General features: G+C 43.6%; 1 protein-coding gene across 5 annotated transcripts in view; it reads left to right on the top strand.

Moving 5' to 3' along the window:
- KANK1 (KN motif and ankyrin repeat domains 1) overlaps window positions 1–18,348 on the top strand; it is a 180,436-nt gene that overhangs the window by 125,854 nt on the left and 36,234 nt on the right. The window contains exon 1 of one of the 5 annotated variants that reach the window (XM_045504980.2): window positions 2,435–2,564. The exons of the other annotated variants lie outside the window; for them this stretch is intronic. The gene's annotated coding sequence lies outside the window, so the exon portion shown is untranslated. Of the gene's footprint in view, window positions 1–2,434; window positions 2,565–18,348 lie in introns of those variants that run through there. 5 annotated transcript variants of the gene reach the window in all.

The raw sequence follows: 18,348 nt of genomic DNA, 5'->3' as shown, positions 1-18,348 counted from the left end.
GTATGCTGTTATCCTCAGCACCACTGTCATCCCTGTGTGATGGCACAGAGTAGCTCAGTAACTTACCTAAGTGAAGAAAGAAAACTCGGGGTTGTTACTTGTTTCTCTAGTCAAATATTTGGTAAGGTATGGAGAAATTTCTTGAGAGTCGTGGGTGGGTATCAGCCCCCCGTGATGCCGTGGTCTCCCTCCCTTCTCCCGCCCTCACTTCTGTGCACACTCGGAGGGAGGGTGCTTGCACTTGTTGGTGCCTCAGAACCCTCTGATGTCTCTGGCAGAACCCTCAGTTCAGGGTTTAGATCCTTACCCCGAGTGCCCCTAACTCCTTTTCCAACTTGACTTGTCCTGGAGTATCCCTTTTCTCTTTGTCCCTGAAGTCTGACAATACAGCTGTACCCTTTCTTCCTCTCTTGGTGTCCTGCCTAACAGGTCTGAGCACTGAGTCTGAAAGCAAAGAAAAGCACTCTGATTTGTGATTTCTGGGGTGTCAGGGTATGAATTGTTGTTGCAGACAGGTGTCTGGACCAGGCAAAGAGAGGTTTTTGTTTATTCTAGTCACCATTACCTCTATAAGCCTGTAAGCAAATCTGATTAGAGGCTCAGTCGTACACAATTACTTTAATTTTACATATGCATGTATGTGTATAAATGTGTGTGTATATACATACACATGCACAGATACATAAGCATGCATGCATTATATATACATATACGTGTGTGTGTGTATACACACACTAATCATCTCATGTTCATATCTCTATCTTTAAACTTTTATCCAGAATTTAAACTGGGTAAGGGACCATTCACAAATCCTTTTGTACCCTGACTTCCCCATTGGGTCCTTCAGTTAGACTGAGTAAAAGGTACTGATTTTAAAATAAAAGCAGTTAGTTAACGCTGTAGTTTGTAAAATTTATTACTATACATTTCATACATACAAAATATGTGAAGGTTGTATAACAAACAGCTGTGCACATTCCATCTAAGCTTAAGGAATAAACTTTACTAGTACTCGGCAGATACCACTGAGCACTTGCAATGTGCCAGGCATTGTTCTGGGCACCGGGGATAGAGCAGTGAGCAAAACAGGCAGAAATCCCAGCGTTCAAGGATCTTACATTCTAGTAGAAGTTGAAGTCTCCTTGTGGAGAGAGTATCCAGGTAAAGTAGAGATCATTCTTAGACTATAAAAGTAGTCTTTATCTGAAATTCAAATTTACCTGTACTGTCTCTGTTTTTATTTGTTAAACCTGGCAACCTTACCTGTGAACTTCTTCCAGATTGCATCTTCCTTCTTACTACCACTCCCTCGTTATCACTTGTTTGTTGTAGTGTTATCTCTTTTCCACCACATCCTTCATCCTACTTCTGTTGACTAGTCCAGTTTTGTTTTCATTAATTTAAAATGTTTTATTATGGTATTACTAAGAAGAGCTCAGTGTCATCTGTTAATGTAATGAGGTATGAGCATCATAAATTGCTCGACTGACTCTTCTTTTATGGCTAACTAGGAAGTAAATGGGGGTCATTGGTTAGGAAAATTGCTGTATTTCTGCAGAATTTAGGGGTGGGGGCAGTCTGCTTTTTCTCAGGTTTCCACATTATGCTGTAAACTGGGTGCACTGATGGATACCTCTCTAAACACTAATTAATGTTGTGAAACTTTAATTAGAGCTTAGAATCTCTTTAGAAGCCAAATAACAAGTGGCTTATTTGTCAGATGAAGATGATACTACCTGTCCTACCTTCTTCACAGGATTGTTGTCCAGAAAGAAACAGAACAATAACCGTAAAAACACTTGTTGAGACCTAATGTGCTGGTCATCCTCCCTGTTCTGCCGTCCCGGTCATGAGCTCCTGATCTAATAAGCACCTGCTCGGGTGCCATTGTGCCAGGCTCCGTGTGATGCTGTGACACTGCGGAGAGAATTGAATTATTGTCCTGTGTCTAACAGTTCAGTGAAGTGGATAGATGAGCATTCGGGAGTGACTTTTTAGGCTCGCCATCACCATTTTTATTTGTGCTAATACTTGCCTTCGCTAGTTTATTATAGCTTTTCTCCCTCTTGCTGTTCTCTTTCATAGCCTAAATATATGTGTATTTTTCCAGACAGATAAATATTTACTCATTTAATACACTTACTGAATTGCCTTAAACCTTTGGTTGTCACTTTAAATTAGTATAATAACTTTCATAAAGTCTTGTTATCCTGGTCAGTTATTTGGCTCCAGGTTTTGTCTCCATGCTGATCTTAAATGAGGTACAAAGGCCACTGATAAGACCTGGTCAATCGGACAGAGCCAAAGACTCGTGACAGAGCAGGTAGAATGCTGCAGTACAGTGCAGCCCACTCTTGGCTGTGTCAATATTTTTTCTGGGCGGGAGCATTTCGCAAACAGAACCCTGAGCCCACTGCGGTGGACCTGACAGGAGGAATTGCGTGCTGTTTGTCAGGTGCAAGACCAGTTTGCACTGACTGGTCTGGCTGGAACCGGCCTGGTGTTTTCTCAGACCATCTGTGAAGAAGGTCACAAAGAGTGGCAGAGACGTTCTGTTCACGGTGGTGAGTCTTAGACCTGACCTCTGCGTTTGCTTTACTCCAAAGGCATAGGGTGAGCTGATTAAAAACCGCGGCTGCTGTAATTCACACGTACCCTCCATGACCTTCCAGGGTCTTCTGATGCAATCTGCAAAAGGATGAAATGTGTGTGCTCTGTGTTTTCCCAGAAGTGGTGTGTTCAGTGGTTATCAGAAGAGCTGAGGGGGTAAGACAGAATTGCATAACATAAAAACATAGATAAGAGCTAGAAGGGGTCTTTTTGATTTCACCTGTTCAACCTCCCTTCCTTACTATCAGATGGCAAAACACGACTTATGGTTAGTTAATGGCTAAGCCAAAAGTTGAATGTGGAGAATCTTTTTCCATAGTTTGAGGCATTCTTGTTGATGTTAAAGATCAGAAGTGTGGTGTCTATGAAGTTCTGATTGGACAGGTAAAAGGGAAAGTATGTATTTCAGAAAACTACATAAAACCCAAAAATAGAATGGTTAAGAATAAATATCCTTCCTGATGGATTATTTTTTCTTAGTGTGAATTATTTCATAGAGCCAAATAAACGTATTCTAATCTATATATACGTGTGTGTGTGTGTGTGTATATATATATATATATATATATATATATATATTTCGTACATCAGTGCAGTTTCATCATATTATTTGATGTGTTTAAAAACTAGATTTAATTAGATTATGCATTTCAACTGTAAATGACACCGTTGGTTGTTAGTTTATTGAAGGCCGATTTCACACTGAAGTTTATAAATAATTTGTTCCTTACAGTGATGGTGTTTGAGAAGATAGTTATGTTTTCAGTAAGAAGTATTTACATTTGAATTTCTTAGCTGTTAAAATGCCAAGAACGCCTACAAAGAGGAGACCCTGAGTTTTGGAGTCTTGCTTGTCTGGTTAATCAGAACCTCAGAGTTCATCCAGCCCCAGAGAGGTTCTGAAGAGTCTCTCCCTTGTCAGGGCTTGCCTGTTTTACAAACTTTCAAGGCTTTGGTTTTAGCCTGTAGCCAGCTTCACCTTATAAGCTTTCTTGCTTCAAACCGTGAGTGAGTTGTAATGGGTTAAGCATCAGATTTCAGACAGATGATTAGCTCTCCAGCTAAGCTGAGGAAGGATGACTTGTCTCCCAGGGAGTACCAGCCTGCCTGGGCGTAGGAAGGATAGAATCTGGGCTTCTGCTAGTACCAGATGACGGCCCAAGATACTGTTCCGCTGTCGTTTTCTGCCCAGATACTCTACGGGTGCCAACAAGAAAGGAAAAACACAAAATTAAAAACCCAACGGGGAGATTTGCTATGTTAAGAACTTGAGCTGTTGCTGTTGTTCTGAGACTGCAGAGTGAGGAGAAGGATTACAACAGCCCTTCCTACGAGGATTTGAATCCTTTGTGCCCTGCTCGCCCGCAGAACTTCCCATCGTGAGTGTTGGCCGTTGTTTCTGATTATGCACTTCCCCTCTTTCTGGAAGAACTTTGGGTGGGCTGGTTGAGCCCATTAGCTTCCTTCTTCCTGTGTCCCGGATAATTCCAGTTCATCTCCTTTGTGCAGTTTCTGAGAAAGGTTTGAATGGGCTTGGAGGAAAATGAGTGACTAATGCTCACAGTTTCTGCTTTGGGGACCTTTTCTGTAAAAAGCTGTTTAATTTGACCTGGCATGAAGAATAATGAGCGTAGTTCTCAAATTCACAGAAATAATGCATTCTTGCTCTTTTCTGACAACATACTTAAAAGTGACATTGAGTAGACTTCTCTGATAAAAAACCTCAAAGAAGAGCCCACCAGGAAATGAGACTTGATAAGATTCATTCAAACAGTTTGCAAAAGTTCTAAGTCAGAAAATTGGATGATTCTCTCTGCTCTCTTGGCTGCCCTGTTAAATATTTTTGGAGTGTGATGTAACTGATTTACTCATTTCCATATGCTTTTTAGGAAAAGTATGTTCATGTTTTAGGGGATAAGCCTGGTTCTGCTTTGGGGCTGCAGTTCATTATGAAGCCTGCAAACAAGAGAAGTGTTTAAAATATGCAGCTCCCTTGTGTACGTAGCATTAGTGATCTCAGCTGGTAGTTCTGTATGGACAAGTGATCTCACAACTTAAAAATCAGTATGTAGCTATTTTGAGGATTTTGTGTGTCTGTGTGTGTGTGTGACCAGATTTCTAATTCCAGCAGTTCTTGGAGCAAGCCGTGGCTAAAAATTCAGATTAAGTAATATTCTATAATATTCAGAAGGCCTCCCTAACCAACAGAATGAAAAAAAGAACTATAGACATGAGGGAGAGCTGAGGCAGGAGAAAAAGTGTTGGGTTCATGGCATTTGTTCTCATCTGGAAAGTTACGTCTTTGTACTCTTAATTTGTCTTGTTTGTGACAAGCCAGACTTGGTGATTCGTGACTTTTCTTGCAACTGGTTCAGAGGTTGTGGACGTGGCTACAGTTTCACCGTGTAAACCTTTACTTAAAGGAGCTGGCTCTAGAGTAATAGTTTATGGAAGCAATTTGCTATTAATAGTCACAAGCACTAAATTTATTTTAACTCCCTTTTTGTGCTTTTATTTAATTGGGGTGGTTCTCTCTGAGGGAGACCTTTTGTATTTTGGACATGATCTCTGTTAGATAGAATGGGATTTTCTGAATTTAGTCTCACAATTTTTAATTCAGTTGATAAATTCTATCAGCTTTGCAAATGGTTTTGTGAAAATATTGATTCAGCTTTTCCTGCCAAATTTTCCCTTCCCTGCCTGCTCTTCTGAGTGCCCTCTTTTCTGGCATCAACTGTCTGTGAGGCCAAGGCATTTCAGGTGTTTCTGTACAGCAGGCGTGCCTAAGCGTCTCCTGGGGAGAATCTTCCCGCGTTAGAAATATGAAAGAGGGAGAGGAAGGTGACGTTTCTAATCGTTCATAAGCCCAGCTGCTTAATATCTTTAAACCCTTAGTCACGTGCATTGGTTCTTACTTTCTTCTAACTAAAACCGAAAGAAGTTCATTCTCCCTCTGCCCTCATTGTCTCCCTCGTTCAAGTCAATATACCCACCAAGGGCTGGCCAGTTTATTGCCTTTTCCCTAGCATTTCAGACTGACTGACTGGGATGCTTTATTCAAATCAGGGCCACCCCATGGAGTTGTTTTTTGAGGCAGCCCATTTGGCATGCTCCCTCCAACTGTGAGGACAAAGGCGGATTTGTCTTCCCATGACCTGGCAGAGGAGGTGGAAGTACCTGCCGGCTTTACGCAGCATGTACCCTAACCAGTGCGCCGCCGCCTCTTCAGGTGGTGAGTCAGCCTGATGATATGCTGACTTTTACAGCACACCAGGGTGGAGACCTGGAAGTCTGTAGGCCAGGAGGGGAGGAGGGGATGGTTTGCATGTCACACTGCTCCAACAATGCAGCTTACAGGAAAAAATTACAAAACACCGAAGCCCTTTGCCATCAGATTTTTCCATTAGCACGATGCTTAACACAGCTTCCAAATCTGCCCCAGGGACAGCTGTTCGGCAGCGTGAGGGGAAACGGTCACATCACATCATAAGCTCTGTGGTTGGTTACCTGTCAGCCTCTCCTGTAAGGAACCTCAGCAGGCTCCGAGCATCACACACATACTCAAGGAGCTGTGGATTCTCTGAAGGGGTGCTCAGACATTATTTGGGCACTAGAAAACGCTGCTGGAACCTACGCCACCTCAGGACACTGATTTTATATGAAGGACCCCAAGACAGAAAAGCTTCCAAAAAGGTAAAGAGGGCTTAGAGCCAGGGGCTTTTCCTCTGGAGCATTATTTTTTGGTTTTCTGTCCTCTGGATACTTCGATACTGAAAAAGCAGGCTTTCCAAATAGTGGTGAATTTAAATCAGGGTGTAGTTTTTGGACTACCAGAAAGAATGATATAAAACTCAGCAAAAATAATTCAATTCAGTGAGTTCATTCATTAAGGAGCTCACTTTTAAATGGCTGCACAGAAATTTATTTGGCAGAAGGGCAGCTGTTTCCCTTCTTTGTGTAATGGACCAACCCTGAGGTCCTTTGGAAGTTGGTCTGTCTTTGCCTTGTTGTCACTACTTTGTGAGTTTTGTTTTGTTAAGGATGGCTGGCAAGGTTAAGGATCATTGAGTTTTCTATACTTTTGTTATTTTTTTTCTGTCTCTTGAAACATTTTAGCTTTCACTAACTTTAATCTCTAACTATCTTCTGCTCTTTACTCTAAGCCTTTGTTTTGGCCTTATGTTGACTGAAATCATGGTTTATTTCTGTGTCTTCAGTCGTGATGCCTACAAAAATCATGGTTCGCCTTCCCAGCCCTGCATGGCTCCAGGTTGTAAGAGACCAGCTCTTTCTAGGAGCTTCTCCACCATTCCAACTGCTGCTCCCCAATCCTTCCATGCCTTGTTCCCCTCTTGGTGGCTTTGCCCAGGGCACTGTCCTCTTGGCCTGGATGTCTTTCCCATGTCTGTCCATATAAGCCCTTCTTGTTCTTCAAGTCCTGCTTCCTCTCCTATCTCTTCCAACAAGTGTTCTCAGATACTCCCAATGGGAAATCACTCCTTCCTCCTCTTTATTCCTAGAGAGCTTTGTATTCTGTTAAATAGCTGCCATCATTTGCTTTCCTGCAAAGAGTTACAGTTGCATGTTTCACTAATCTGTAAGCTTTGAGGTCCTCGGAGGCGGGATTCATGTCATCATCTTGATGTGCCCATTGTGCTCAGCATGACCAACAGGCTCAATGGTCAACCAGCAAATGTTAGCAGCACACCTCCTTGCCTCTGCTGAGATGCTGGGCATCTAATACAGAGCAAGTTGCAGGCACAGTGCCTGCTTAGGAATCTGTGGGGTTGAATTGAGCCCTACGAGTTGCCAATCTTAAGTTGTGACCCCCTTAGCAATTTTCTCCCGGCCTGTTCACCTGGGTGTTCTCCCTGGATGATCAGGTGGCTTTCACTCTGTCACATGCACTCAACTTGCCTTCTTCCTCCTCTCACCTCACAGCAAAGTGGAAGGTGTAGTATTGGCTTTCGCTGCATCACATGCGCTAAGGTAGGCTCAAAATGGGATTGTCTGTTAAGTGCCTTGGGTTCTGGGGAGAGGAGACCGGGTCTGATCCAGGGAGGAGCACTGGGAAGCTCAGTCTAGCTCCCATGGCCTCTTTGTTCCTTTCTCTGCTGTTGACACCCCAACCAGAGAGAGAGGAGGCAGAGCTCCACTCAGTTCCTTTTGCCTGGTCTGGTTTGGTGGGCCAGCTCAAACTGTGGATGAGAACCCCAGTTGGTGACCTCTAAGGTGGAGGCATGGCCATTGGTTTACTTTCATTCTCTCCCACTGTTTTCTTGGAAAGGTCTCTACAGATCTATCATCCCTCTTAGATGGAGGAAATAAACTGTCCTGATTGCCATGTCATTTATAGCCTTTATGGTCTCCATCTCATTTAAAATTTTAATTCCCTTTGTTTCATGCCTCAATTCATTCTGTCATTTGGCTTTTTAAAATGCTGATTTCAAATCTCGGATGAAGACATATCATGGGAAAGTCTCTAGTTTAAATTTGATGAAAGTAATAGTCATGAGGCAACTTGTAGAAAGTCAGACTCCAGTGTTAAGCCTTAAATGTGTTTGGGGAAATGCACTTTGTTGAGTAAGGTTTGGCAAAGACAGAAGATTCTTTCCTGGTCCTTTAAGAGAGGCCCGTCATCCGGGAGCGTCCTCCGCCTAATTTCACTCTCCTGTCTGGAATCTCGCACCTCCGCTAGGGTACACCCTTGTCATGTTGATTCTGGCCTCTCCTTAGACAATCTCCCTGTTGTTAAGTTCTAGGTACAGATCCTTCTGATTCAGGCAGGTAAAGGAGGTTTCTTCTTCCAGCACCCAGCGCTGTCCACACCTAACAGGATGAGAAAGTCCTGTAAGCTCTTGCTGGACCTGTCCTTTCCTTGTAATCCCCTTCAAGTCCTGTCGGCCTCCTCAGGCTGTGATGAACGTGGGTGGAGAAGGAGTCCTGGTGATGAGGACAGGAGCTCCGCCCACTTTTCTCCCTCATTGCAGTTCCCTGGGACACCCAGCTTTTGGTGTCACGTCCCGTTGCAATTCTGAGGGGAGAGGATGGGTAACGTAGCCGTGATAAAGTATTTATATTCTTTAGGGGTTGCGGGAAAGCTTCAAACACAGCAGAAATAATTCAGGCCCTTCATGAGTGTGATCGCAGAGCATCCTGCTTTCAGTCTGTCTCTTTTTAAGATGAAGACTCGTAGGTAGGATTTTTACACATTAAGATTACCCGCAAGAGCGATGGTGGCGGGGATCCTTGGCTGTTGTTTTGCTTGTTGTCTTTGTCTTTATTTTTTTTAAGTGAAACATCTCAGTAGAAAGAGCTAAATTAAGTTGGTTTTCTAATTGGTTTTATAATTTGTTTCAGCCAGGACTCTAGCAGTCTGAATGAGGAAGCAGAAGTTGGCCACCTGGAAAATGGGGAAAGGAAAGGGATGGAGACAGGAATGAAATTGGATCCCAGATGGATACCATGAAGTCCTTGCTTGGTGTCATACTGACGCCTGGGAGTGTGTTCTATTTGACCAACTCAAAGTTTTGTTTTAATCTGAATTAATAACCAAGACTTCTTAATGATTTCTTCAGCTTTTCTTGAAAACTCTGAAGATTTGTGTCACTGGATGTGTACTTCCACCGGTCCACAGTCACCTGGAGAAGACAGGTGCCTTCTGGTCTCTCCCAACCCCCTCCAAACCCCTTCCTTTCCTTTATTAACCTGGACTCTGGGGGTGTTTGAATTTATGATCTGAACGTTGAGGCTACTTGTATTGTGTAAGAGGCTGCCCCTAATTTGACTGTTAACTTCCTCTAATCCAAAAAAGAATAATCTTAAATTTGCAGATTTTGCTTATTCTAGAGCTGAGGTTCTCATCCCTGTCTGTGGCATAAATTCATCTGGGAAGCTTCTAAAAATGCTGATGTCCCTAGCCCCACCCCAGAAGATTCTGATTCATTGGGGTGGAGATGGAAGAGGGTGGTGGGCGATTCAGCATTTTTGGAAGCAGCCCCAGGCAGTTTGACTGTTCAGCAGGGTGGGGAACTTGTAGCATGGGGGTGCTTGCTCTGGCAAGCCTTGGCTCCTTGCTCTTGAATGGCAGAGGTAATGTTAACACTGCCACCCCTCTGGCCCTGAGTCCTGCCTCGGTGATAAAACGAGGGCATGGACTCAGAGTCCTTGACAATTTCATACAGCTCTTTAAAAGGAAACAGACACTCGAAGTGTGGCTCCTCTGGAAGGAATCACGTGGAGTGAACGGGTCCTGGGCACCTGTAATGCTGGGAGCACAGTGCTGGGTGAGATGAAGAGGACAGGGCTCCTCTAAGTCTGTGGGGATGTCAGATGTGTGCACAAACTGGACAGGGGGGAAAGCAAGCCGCCCTGACAGCCTGGATGGAAGAGGTGGCTCCATGGAAGGATAAGGAGCAGTGTCTGACAGAACTGATACTTAGCTGGTCCTTGCAAACTGGAAGAATTTTGTCTGCAAAGGTTGGGATTGGGGGGCACCAGAAGGAGAAGAAACAGTACAAGCAAAGCACTGAAGTGGTGTGCTCTTTCCCCTCCCCACCCTTTGGAAATGCCAGCTCTCTTCCCCTCCTCACTTTTCTTTGCCCTCTAGGGGCTACAGGGAAGAACGTGCCTGGTGCCTGGCTTTCCAGCACTGTGTCGTATTAATAGAGCAATTGAGTAGCAACAGGGATGACATAAGCTTCATCTCTAAAATCCAATAATCATGCCTACCTTATAGGGTTGTCTTGAAGAGTAAATGAGCTCATATGTGTATGAAGCCCTTGGAATAGTGTGGTCCAAAAGAATTGTGTGCAGTGGATAGTGGGGGAAGATGAGGCAGGGAGGCTGTTGTGAGAGTGATAACTCAAATGCATCTGTGCAATGTCTTTGAGACTGAAAGGGTGTTAAGAAGTCGGTAACAAAGAGAAGAGGAGCATATTGCAGGAGGAAGGTAAATTCAGGTTACGTTAGGAAAAATGCACCTTAAGATGTCCAAAAATGTAGTTCACTGTTACCACTCACTACTTCATTTAACTTTGGTTTTATCTCTAGACTGGGGGTCAGACCCTCTGGGGAAAAAGTCTTGATGCAGTTACCTTGTTAAGTAAGCACCAGAAGAACTGTGGATTCACATATGCTTGGTAGAAGGACCGTAAGTGCACTGTCTGCTGGCCTGGTGTCACAGAAGGCTTTGTCTCCAGCCCATTTCCCTGCTCATGGGCGGTCAGCTTTCCTGGCTGCTCCCCACCTGTCTGAGGAAAAGCCTTGAGTATATCTTCATCCTCCCAGATCTCATTGGCAGCTTTTTTTGTACATAAATTAAGGGAGAGTAAAGGCAGACAGGTGTGTCTTTCTCCTAACATTGGAAACCTATGCAACGGACACTTTCCAGGCAGAAGGAGCTCCTGTTTTTAATTCTTCTCCCACCGTAAGTTTTGTCATCCTTGATAAAAGACTAGATATTTATTTGTGTACAATGACTTTTTCTGCTAGGCCTCACTTCGTGGGAGCACCTAGACAAAATAATTACCTTCACTTGCTTTATAGAATAAGCTATATTCTTACCAGGACTCTACTTATAAAATAAAAATTTTGCAGAATTTGTTTTTCCAGGATTAAGAAACACTACTTCCAGATGCTTTTCTCAGTTTACTTCTTAAGAACTAGTGTTTTGATTTAATGCTTAGTTTGGAATATAATAACGTAACTAAATAAAACCAGATTTTTCTCAAAAGTGCAGAGAAGAAAATTTCTCTGTTAAAAGCAAATAATAAAACAAGCCCAAGGAAATTTTTAGGGTGATGGATGTTTGCTAAAGCTGGATTGTGGTGATGGGATGCCCAACTGTATACATTAACTACAACTCATCATATGGGCACTTAAAATGGGTGAGTTTTATGGTATGTAAATATCCCAGTAAAGTTTTTTTAAGTCCAAAAACCAGGAAAAAATTGGTTCAACTCAAATCTCTTGTCTAATGTAGGTGTTGCTGGGTAAGATAATTTGGAATTATTTGGACCCTATATTTCAAAGTATCTGGCCCTCCAAACTTTGTTCTTTCTTAGAGTGTTATTTCTCTTTGAATCAGTTTATTCCACCAAGCCCAAATGAGTCCCACTTCATCTTAAAAAGTTCAATCTTCGTAGCCTCACACAGAAAAATGTCTGTTTCAAAGATAATCATTCTTTAAAGCATTCTGCCAGCAGGTGTGGAGCAGTGGATGGAATGAGAAGGGACGTGGAGTGAGACAGGGTGTGTGCCAGCACCAAGGTGAACCAGGCCGACTGCAGATCCAGGGGACTCTCGTGGAGCTCGGTCTCTCTCCTCGCAGCTGTCCCCTGTTGTGAATTTTACAAACCAGGCCATTTAGAGTCATCCCCTAACCTTTGTTAATCTCTGTTTTACTGTTCAGAACTGGCTTTGCTCTTTTGCCTGTAGATAGAGGTCAGTCAGCCTTATTCCACTAAAGTCAGTCATGTTTACCTGGTATAGGTAGGCACAGGTGAAGAATGAGTTTAAAAGTACTTTTTCCCTCCCTCTTTTTTAGGTGGTAAAATTGAACCATTAGAGGGACAGATCATTCTTACTAACTGCCTAAAACAGAAACAAAAGATCACTGAAAAGATGTTACCCCCCTAAAACAGAATGCACTTGTTTGGGAACTAATTCTGTGTCTTTGAAAGTCATATGATCTAATTGGGATAAAATGTTTAAGGAACTATGGGGGAAAAAAAAAAGGTTTGGGTCTGTGGTTTACAAATGGGAGTGTTTTTAGCCTTCAGATTGCTTGTTGCATTAAATAAGAATAAACCGAGAAAAGGGATCACTGTCCTCAGTGCAGCCTGGGCCCTCTGCCTCGGGAGCTCTTCCCAGCACTGGAGGGTTTGGGGGAGGGAATAAGTCAGCAGGAAGACTAAGGAAACATTTGCTGCCTCTCTGTCTGCATTCTTCCTAGAATTAGCAGGTTTACAGCTGCGTTTCTAGGTTAGCATTTCATGTGTCTAAAGACTATGAGGGTAGTTTGTTTGAAAAATTGGAAGGGGCATGGGAGAGTCTGTCTTCACCTCCGTGTTGTCGTTAAGATCCTTGCTAGCAGCTTTGTTCGTTGGTAGTTTTTGCTGTCTCACTGACGCCGAGAGTCCTGGAATTAAACCTCGTGGCCAGCAGGCTGTTCGTTGGTCAGGAAATTCCAAATGGGTATAAATAAATGCTCTGCAGCAGCTCCTGGGCTCTTTGCCTGCTGATGTGCAGGCCCTTTAATGCTGAGGGAAGTGGGCCTGAGACTTGGCTTCCTGCTTGCTGAAAATCACAGTTATTTTGTTTCTGGGTGGGTAAGTAAGAAAGCCCAAAAAAAGAAAAACAGAGGAGAGTGTGACATTTGGGTTAGGGGGAGGTAAAATATAAACTCGAGCTCTGTATGTCATGAAAAATATTTGCTTTTCTTACCAGCTGGAAAGAATAACTCAGTCTTGGATTTTTGGTTCAGTGACAGTTTCAGCTTCAGCCATGGCTCTAACATAAAGATGTCATTGTCGTGGGAGCCAGAGATTGTAAGTGTATGCTAAGGTTTCAGTTTTTGAGTTCATGGCTTATTTAAGTTCCAGAATTTCCTTTCTTGTTGGTAAATCCATTTTTGGTTATTTGTTTTCAGCTCTGTCTTTCTAATGGGGAGCTGCTCGGTGTGCCTCAAAGCTGGTTTCTTTTTCTTGTACAAACACTGTAAAACAAAATAAGAGCTGGGATTCATACAATTACTTTAGCCACCCCCCTCCCCCTAAAAAAACCAGTATGATGTTTTGTTAGAAAAGCATTTTCTGTCCCAAAGTCCTAACTTGTGCTGCTTCTCTGCTTTTCACAAAATTATCATTTGAATGGGCACATTTCCTATATACACTTAGCATGTTATTTTTGAAGAAAGTTTGCAAAACAACATTTAGTCCCCAAGCTAGTTCCCTTCTGTGTGTGCATGACAAATTTAGGCCCTAGTTCAGCAGTAAGCCTGTAAATTAGACCTTGGACATGAGAAAGCAGCCCCACCTAGGTTGGGGGGAGCAAGGACTGAAGTGCCTGTGGCATCTCGACTATTACAAGCTGGATTTTCGGTCGAGTCGCTGCATCTTACAGTTGTCACCCTGGAGGAGAGGGCCACTGTGTGAACCTCTGGGCCTCTGTAATGTCACATGCCTCCTTACTACAATGTGTCCTTTATTAAGACACTACCCGCTCCATTTCCAGGAACAATAATCCTTCCCACTTTCTTGCCTCTCAGTGCTTACTGCAGCCTGGCTTCTGGACTCCTAGGAACTGCCCAGGGTACCACTGACGATGCAGCAAAGGGAAGCTGCATTTGGGGATTGTTAGGTTGTGCCGGTTGTTACGATGCAAATGGAAGGTGCTGAATGGGATGGACAGAGAGCCAGGCACGGGCCCTGCCTGCCCGAGCTCATCTGGCCTGACAGCTGCTCCAGTTAATTTCCTTCTCCACTTGATCACATAGCATGTGATGTTATGGAATTTTGTGTGACATATAGTGAGAGAGTCATGGTCTGGAAGCAACCTTTGGAAATCATCATGTCTCGCCAACCCCCTCATTTTATATGTACAAACCTTATCACTGCGTGTGCAATTCCAGACCCTTGGTGCCCATTGCTTGTCTGTGAACTAGGAAGTATGTGTAGTTCCTGTACTTGTTTTATGAAAACATTATACCATCCCCCCAATTTAGGCGAGCCGTTCTGGATGACCACACGGACATGCATTCAGTGGTTGTAAAGCACACATCTCTGCACAGTGTGTTAAAGGATGCTCTTCTCTTAGGACTACAATAGAGGTAGAAGAATGAGATGGTTCAGAAAAGTCAGTGCCTGCCTTTGTCCTCTTACTGTGCGAAGGAAATACTTTAACTTGTCGTAACATACTTTTAAATGTTGGGGATGTTTGTCTGCTTTTGCTTTTGTTTTATTTTACTTCCTTCCTATGCATAATTGATGCTAGACTAGGGCTCCCTGGACACCTAACTGGCACCCACACTCCACTCACCCTGAACCCCCAGTGTGCACACACTTAAACAAGCACAGCCCCTGCAGGACCCAGCCAACATCTCCCTCAGCCATCAGAAACCAATTTAGACCTCAAGATTTTAGCAGACAAGATTAATTTTGAACAAGTATCACAAATACCTCAAACCCTAGCTTCATGAGGTGAAGGGGAAGGTAGGGTGGAGGAGAGGAGTTCTGGATTATCTGGATGCCAGGGTTATATGCTTCACCAAACAACAGAGGGTGATCCAGTATTAGTGAAAAATAATAGTAGACTGCAGACAAAGCTCTAGGTGTTCTCCAGCAGCACTGTGAAGCAGGTCTATTATTTTCCCAATTATACAGTTGGAATAGAATGTAACTTGCCAACAGCTGGAAAGCGGCAGAGGCAAGATTCGAACCCAGGCAGTCTGGTCCCAGAGTGCCTGATTTTAATCATTACAGCTCTTCCTCCGCCATACTTGACTAACTGGTGCATGCCTAGACATAGCAAATACTGAGCGTGCTGTGTGCTAGGCACTGAAGGATACAAAAGTAGATACTGCTTGATTCCTGCCCCCAACACACCTACACTGGTGGGGGGAGATGGACACATGCCTGGTAATCACAACACAGGTCAGTATGTACTGGCAGAGGGTTCTAGGGGAATGGAGGGAACAAGGTGGCCAGTTCTCCACAGGGACAGAGCAGTTAGGGTTGAAGGAAAACTTTACAGAGGATGGGATATTTGGTCCCTTAAGGTCAACGCAGCTTATTCTGATGGATGGAAGAGGCTGGGGAAGGGTGTGCCAGGTAGAAGGAACAGAATGAGCAAAGCAGATAGGCTTGAATGTTGCTTGGTATGTTGAGGTTCAGGGTGGGGAGGAAACTGGGAAGTGCTGGATTGGGGCAAAACTGTTGAAGACTTTTGAAGCCACAGAAAGGAGCTTTTAGACTTTATAATGGGGCTCCTGGCAACCAATCTGCAAGATTAATAATTGAGAAGCTCTACAGGTCTCCAGGGATACCTCAAACAAATGTAAAATTCCTCCAAGAATATGTAATAATATAGGAGAGAGGAGACACTAGCCCTGAGTAAAAAAACAGGCTGCTTTATTTGCATGTGAACAACAGAGGCGTGTTGGCCTTGCTCCCTGGTGACTGGCTGACTGCTCTCTTGTACCCCAAAAACACTGAGCACAAGTAAAGGGACGTTACTATCATCTGTATCTATATAAATTATATAGATATAATTTTGACATAATTTCAAACTTATGGACAATTTATAAAAGAACCCTAATGCCTCCTTCACCCAGATTCAGGTTTTCCAGTGGTTACTGTTTTATCACATTTGCTCCGTCTCTTTCTGCATGTGTGTATGTCCTTATATATGTGTGTGTGTAAAGACATGCATTTGTCATGTCACCTCCATCTCCTTCAGTCTGGAACAGTTCTCAGCCTTTCCTTTCTCTGATGACCATGACAGTTTTAAAGAGAGAGACCTATCGTTCTGTTGGATGTCTTTCAGATAGGATCCATGGACATTTCTAGATTCAGGCCATGCCTTCTCGGTGGAAACCCCACAGAAATAACCCTGTGCTCTTCTCATGGCATTATGAGCATGACATGTGATGGTAGCCTTGACCACCTGGTCCACGTGGTTCTTGGTCGGCTTTCTGCATAATAGTATCACCATTTTTCTCTTTGTGATTCATTTGTATTTTGTAGGAGGTATCCTGAGGCCATACCAATACCCTGTTCTTCAGTAGGAAGTCTACACACGAGACAGCATTCATTGATGATTCCTGCCTGAATCAGCTACTCTTATAATGGCTGTTAAATGATGATTTTCCATTTCCATAATTATTTATTGAAGTATAAACTGGCACTCTACCAAATATTTCTCATAGCATTATGGACTCAACAGATACCTGATTTATTCAGTGGAATCTAATCTGCTGCTATCATTAAGCATATTATTTTGATGCCCAAATTATCCCCAATTTGGACAGTGGATTCCAAAAGAGAGTTTTTGAGCCAAGGAGACCCTGACACTGTTTCTGAAAGTTAATCTGATGTGTGCTGACAATTGAGATTAGTAACTAGCAGGTAACCCCTGTTACCTGAGGTCTGTCTGTTGTATGCACCTCAGGCAGTATGGGTCACCTGCAGCAAGATCCTTGTCAGGCAGACAGACAGTAACACTCAGGTGACTAGAAGTAAGCTGACCTGAAATTCAGCTTGTCAGAAACGTGTAGTGAGTAGAGGTCTTGAATTTCCGGAGCATATTACTTACGTTCTCCCAAACCCTGTCCTCTGTCTTTAGCCTTCCCTTGGGTAACTCAGCCTCTGGTCAGCCTGGGCAGAGGGTGGGCTGGGACTGAGAGCACTAAGGTTGGCAATCACACACTGCCCATCTTTCCCTCTCTCCTCCACAAAGACTCTTGCTGGCTGCCAGGGTCAGTGTTGTCTTTGCTTCAAAGACATTTTCAGTCCCTGCTGTGCCCATTCTAGTTTCAAATATGGAACAAGTTTGCACTCTGCATCTCAACGTGCAAAATCGGAGCCTGTATTCCCTAAAATGTCCTCTGTTCTTTCTTCCTGCCCTCACTCATGCTGCACCTGTCCCTCCCAGATTAGATTTATCTTATTTTAATGACCTTCTGAAAAGGAAATCCCATCATTTTTCTCTGCAGTGAGTCACCCATTGGTTTAAAGAAAAATATTTTCTTTTTTATTAGCAGAATGAGGTCATGGAGAGAGCCGCAGAAGATGAGCACAAAGACCTGATCCCAGTCTCCAGCTCAGCCCGCCCAGGGGAGCTGAGATTTGTCAGGCCTTCTCAGTTTCCCCATGAATATTTTGGGGAGAAGGTGTAGACCCTGGCTGCCCCCAAATGCAGGCAGGCTCTAAGTTCTAGTGGCTTTAACACTAGGGCTAGTGTTCATTATCTAGTTGAGTAAATAAAACTCTGACACAGTGCAAAGGAATGTGTGAGACCACAAGAAAAATTCATGGGGACTTGAGCAGTCCGTGGAAAACTTTATGGAGGACACTGAAGATAATTTTAATATTTACTGTTTACTCCAGCATTCAGCCAGAGCAGTCTTATTAAAATGCACATGTGATCATTTCACACCTGTGTTTAGGCCCTTCTGTAGCTACCTAAGGCACTTGAGGACCACAAACCTGACTCCCAGGGCCCTGTGGGATTGAGGCTTGGTCCCCTCTCTGCCTCACCTTGGGTTTTCCTTACCATGCCAAGCTCTTTTCAGCTGCTGAAAGTGGCAGGTTTTGAATATGCTGTTTCCTCTGCCTAGAATTTCTCCCACTAAATACCTGCCCCCTACACACACACACATACCCCATACACACCCTACACACACACACACACACACACACACACAGAGCCCAGTGAGCACCTCAAACACAGCACTCTGGCAGAACATTGCCTACACCTAGCCCAGGTGGGGTCCATGCTTAGCTCCTGTATTCTACTCTCACAGCACTTATCACAGTTGTTATTTATTTATGCACTCACTTATCTGTCTCCTGTGGTTCACAAGTCCTACACAGGTAGGCTCTCTGTCCATTTTGCAGTACTCCTAGCAGTGTTTGCCACAGGGTGAGTTCTTACTAATACTCGCTGAATGAAAGAATAAATCCATCTCTCAGTCTGACAATCACATCTTCCCTAGATCAGTATTCCCTCTATGGGGTG

The sequence above is a fragment of the Camelus bactrianus genome, chromosome 4 (assembly GCF_048773025.1).
Source record: "Camelus bactrianus isolate YW-2024 breed Bactrian camel chromosome 4, ASM4877302v1, whole genome shotgun sequence".
NCBI lineage: Eukaryota > Metazoa > Chordata > Mammalia > Artiodactyla > Camelidae > Camelus > Camelus bactrianus.
This window is presented reverse-complemented; position numbering and strand designations above follow the sequence as displayed.